The sequence below is a fragment of the Palaemon carinicauda genome, chromosome 30 (assembly GCF_036898095.1).
Source record: "Palaemon carinicauda isolate YSFRI2023 chromosome 30, ASM3689809v2, whole genome shotgun sequence".
NCBI lineage: Eukaryota > Metazoa > Arthropoda > Malacostraca > Decapoda > Palaemonidae > Palaemon > Palaemon carinicauda.
Genome location: NC_090754.1, coordinates 44917455 through 44922973, shown reverse-complemented (window position 1 = coordinate 44922973; position 5519 = coordinate 44917455).

The window sequence follows — 5519 nt, the reverse complement described above, 5'->3', positions numbered from 1 at the left end:
CAAGACTGATAAGTTACACGGCTAAACATGTAAAGCCAGAGTATAGATATTGCCAGAAACCTTAATACGGGGCAATCTATAGACAATGGTCATATCAAAGGGAAGTTCACTATTGTTTGTATATATGAGAGCATATTCATATTATCATAGTACACTGAAATTATTGTAGCGTTTAATCGTTATAGTAACGTGAAAGGAGTTTCTTGGTATTGTTATTATTATCATCATCATCATCTATGTTACAACCCTAGTTGGAAAAGAATGATATAAGCCCAATGGCTTCAACAGGAAAAATAGCCCCAGTGAGGAAAGAAACTAGGAAATAAATAAACAAGACAAGTAATGAACAATTAAAATAAAATATCTTAAGAACGGCAACATTAGATTAGATCTTTTATATTTACCGTGAGCACTTAAAAAAACAAGAGGAAGAGAAATAAGATAGTGTGACAGAGTTTACATGGTTTATAAAAGCTTGCTGGACACATTATATGACATTTTGTACACTTGTAATGTCCTTACTGAGGGATGAGCAACTACAGGCTCTAAATAACTATGGCCAAGTTTGGTATTACTTTCGTCACTACACCAAAGAAGGTGTACTGCAAGCATTAATTAAGTTTTTTTTTTAGCGTTCCTTGGGCACTAGCTGTACCTATTTTTTTTCCCTTTCATATTTGCCTTCGCCAAATTCATCGTTTATTCATTTGTTTGTAAGCAACGTTACACAAAAAACTACTGTACCAATTTTGACCAAACTTGGTAGTCATGTTGAGAATGACCCAACGATGAATCTATAACATTTTGGATGAAGTACATCAAAGTATTATAGTCCATTTCTTTTAGCGAGGCAGATTTGCACCGACTCGCAGCGGTTCCCTTTTTAGCTCGGAAAAGTTTCCTGATCACTGATTGGTTGGACGAGATAATGCTAACCAATCAGCGACCAGGAAACTTTTCCGAGCTAAAAGGGCACCGCTGCCAGTCGGTGCAAATCTGCCTCGCTAAAAGAAATGGACTATAGTACGCAGCAGTGCTTTGAAAAAAATCGCAATGTTAAGTAAATGAAAAATATTTTGTTAGTATATTTTTTGTTTATGAGCAACATTACCAAAAACTTCGGAAACAATTTCAACGACACGGTGGACATGTGTGGTATGACCCAAGGACAAATCCATTAACTTTTGAAGAAAATACATCGTAGTAAAAGTACACAGTGGAGTTAGGAGCAAAATAAGACTGCTTGGTGTGGCGAAGGTATGCTCTCTACTCAGTGCCCTTTTATAGTTACCTCTGTTCCTTCCTCCTTTCTTCCATCATCCTGTCTAACCTCCTTAACTTAATGTTGCACCTCGCGGCTGAATGGCTGAAGAAAATACATCGTAGTAAAAGTACGCAGTGGAGTTAAGAGCCAAATAAGACTGCTTGGTGTGGCGAAGGTATGCTCTCTACTCAGTGCCCTTCTATAGTTACCTCTGTTCCTTCCTCCTTTCTTCCATCATCCTGTCTAACCTCCTTAACTTAATGCTGCACCTCGCGGCTGAATGGCCTCCGCAGCCCCAACACCTGGTCCTATTGCCTAATAAAGTTAAATCCAATATAAGCGACTGTCCTTAGAAGAGAATTAATATGCTTTAAATACATCTTTCCCTTACGATTAATCTGGGATAGAACCAGACCCTATGCAAAGAACTTTCATAACCTCGTTACTGATAATGGTGCGCGTGCAAGTTAAGCCATTTATTCGGCCCTCTACTCTCCACAAACTCCTGAACCTTCTCTATGGTAATGAGACTTTGCATAGCATGATAAGTATACTTTTAAATTGCCCAACCATTAATAAGGAAAAAGAAAGGAACCCGATAACTGTATATGTATTCCATTATGTTATTAATTGAATTTTTTATTTTTTTTAGATATCGGGTCAAGTTTTCATTTACTCGAAGGGTTCCTTTTGATTAAAATTATTTACGCATTTTGATACGCTTTTCATCACAGTAGAAAGGAGACTGAAGATTATAGTAATGATAGCAAATTTCCATTGCGTGCAAAGCGTATGTTGTGATTCTCATATGGGACAGTGAAAGAGATGGAAATGAGATGTGTGAATTACCAAAGAGAGGAGAACACGCGATGGTAGACTTTCCTTTTCAAAGAAATTGTACCGGAGGACGAAAGGTTATGAGAATATGCAGGCTGAGATGGGACAAATGGAGATGGTTCTAACATAGTTTCTCGTATTCTTTGATTATCGTTTCACTAAATTCTGGGTTTTTACAAATGCGCCATCTTACTAGTTTTTCATCTATGAACATAACACTGGAATTAGTGTTTCACCTAGGAAGCGAAGTCGGTGGATCCATAAGTTTTTCTCATTATGAGCTGTGGTGGCCTATTGGAAATGTCCCTGCTTGGGATCTGCCGGACAGGGGTTCGAGTTCCGCTCAAGCTCAATAGTCTCTTGTTGTGTTTGCAACATTATCATCCTTGTGAGCTAAGGAGGGCGGTTAGGTGAGCCAATAGGTGTACCTGCTGAGTCATCAGCAGCCAATGCCTGGTCTTCCCTAGTCCTAGCTTGGTTGGAGAGGGCTCTTGGGTGCTGATCATAGTTATATATGGTCAGGCTTAAAGGCATTGTCCTGCTAGCTATGTCATTACCAGTGTCTTGCCTCTGCCATTCAAGAGCGCCCTTTAAATCTCTCCCAAGTTATTTGCGATAAAGATTATTCTAAAGGGTTGAAACTATGAAAAGGATTGTTGTTACCACATCAACATACCTTTGTCTATAGTCTAATTTTTTTTTTAATTAGGCGCATTTGCACCGACTCGCAGCGGGGCCCTTTTAGCTCTGAAAAGTTTCCTGCTATCTGATTGGTTAGAATTATCTAGTCCAACCAATCAGCTATCAGGAAACTTTTCCGAGGGTAAAGGGCGCTTCTGCGAATCCGTGCAAATCTGCCTCACTAAAAAGAATTGACTATAGCTGTGTTGTAAGTTATAGACTTTATAAAACTATTTTTGAACACAAACGAACTTCAAACCAGGAAAACCTTTCGTTCCTTAAATACAAAACCAAATTGTTCTTGGTAAACTATACATCTTTATTCTTCACTGAAGATACTTTGACATGTCCTACTTTGAAACTTGAAATCTAGTGTTAGGACCTGATATCCGTAAGGTCTACAACAGGTCCTGTTGAGTTTGGAAATTATACTGATGCTGAAACTGTTGAGGGCCCAATTTGGCAAATTTTGCATCCGAAATCACCATTTTAAACCGAAATGATCACGTGAAATTTCAGCTCTAACTGGGAACCCTATGGGCAAAGAATGTTATAAAGCCTGTATTTTCTACTGTTTAATCGGGTATCTGGTATTATTATAATTATTATTATTATTATTATTATTATTATTATTATTATTATAAGCTAAGCTACAACCCTGTATATATATATATATATATATATATATATATATATATATATATATATATATATATATATATTATATATTATATATTATATTATATTATATTAGATATTTATTTGTATTTGATTAGATTATATTATATACACATATATATATATATATATATATATATATATATATATATATATATATATATATATATAATATAGTGTGTGTGAGGTGGGGTGGTTTGTGTTTAAGTGTCTTTGTATGTGCGTATATATTATGCAAAACATTATTCAAAGCTGTAGCAATATACGTTGTAGTAAGAGCGTCTTATCATGGCAAGAAGGAAATGTCTCAGATGCCATTTGTGAAAAGTCTCATGGGTCTTGATATATTATCTATCCAATGTAGGTACTTTCATAAAACGTTACATCTGGTGGTTATGCATTTTATATATTTATGAATGTGTATATATATATATATATATATATATATATATATATATATATATGTATATATATATATTTATTATTTATATATAATTACTAAGCTACAGCCCTAGTTGGAAAAATAGAATGCAAATAAACCTAAGGGCTCCAAAAGGGACAATAACCCAATAAGGAAAGGAAATAAGAAAATAAACTGCAAGTTATTTATTCTGTATTTCCCTGTTTCCGTAAGTCTGTGTGCTTGCTATGCACTGATTTATGTCTCTCTCTCTCTCTCTCTCTCTCTCTCTCTCTCTCTCTCTCTCTCTCTCTCTCTCTCTCTCTCTAATCATAGAGCCTTGTTTTCAAACTGGGCTCTCTCTCTCTCTCTCTCTCTCTCTCTCTCTCTCTCTCTCTCTCTCTCTCTCTCTCTCTCTCTCTCTCTCTCTAATCATAGAGCCTTGTTTCCAAACTGGGCCTCTCTCTCTCTCTCTCTCTCTCTCTCTCTCTCTCTCTCTCTCTCTCTCTCTCTCTCTCTCTCTCTCTCTCTCTAATCATAGAGCCTTGTTTTCAAACTGGGCCTCTCTCTCTCTCTCTCTCTCTCTCTCTCTCTCTCTCTCTCTCTCTCTCTCTCTCTCTCTCTCTCTCTCTCTCTAATCATAGAGCCTTGTTTTCAAACTGGGCCTCTCTCTCTCTCTCTCTCTCTCTCTCTCTCTCTCTCTCTCTCTCTCTCTCTCTCTCTCATCATAGAGCCTTGTTTTCAAACTGGGGCAGAAAACTGGGACAGGTGTGATTTTGGAAGTATTTCTCATTACCTGTTATGGTAATCTTAACTACAAAGGTCTGACAGTTGTAGAACGATTGATTGGCAGTTATTATTATTATTATTATTATTATTATTATTATTATTATTATTATTATTATTAATATTGTTATTATTATTGTTATTATTATTATTATTATTATTATTGTTATTATTGTTATCATTGTTATTATTATTATCATTATTGTTATTATTATTGTCATTATTGTTATTATTATTATCATTATTATCATTATTGTTAGGCATGCTGCAACCCCAGTTGGAAATACAATATTCTTAATATTATTATTATTAGCTTAGGTACAACCCCAGTTGGAAAAGCAGGATGCTTTTAGTGCAAGGGCTCTAATGGAAAAATAGCCCCCTGCCCCTGGGGAATGGAAATAAGGAAATAAACTAATAGAGAACTAATGAACAATTACAAAACTCTTTAAGAACAATAACATTAAAATATATATTTTATATTTAAATTATAAAAAGAGAATTATGTGAGCCTGTTATTACACTTATTGTATGGTACCAGTGTAGTTTCTAAGGTCAATAGACCAGCTGTGCCAAGAGGATCTTATATCTTTGCATTCATTGAAGGTCACCCATTCGCATGTCGACCAGATGAGAGTTTCAGTCTTTTATGTCGATGGAAGAGACACGCGAATGACCTTACCTAGACAAAATGTGAAAGAGAAGGGAAGAGGTGGGCTCTTTAGCTCCTCTTCATTGACCGAAAAGAGCAGATATCTCGGGAAACGAGAAGCGAGGGAGTTTATTGTAACTAGATTTATCGGCTCAATATTCGGCCCTATTACAATTTCAGATGAGTTTCTTATGGGTCTGGGCCCAATCTCTCCTTTTGTT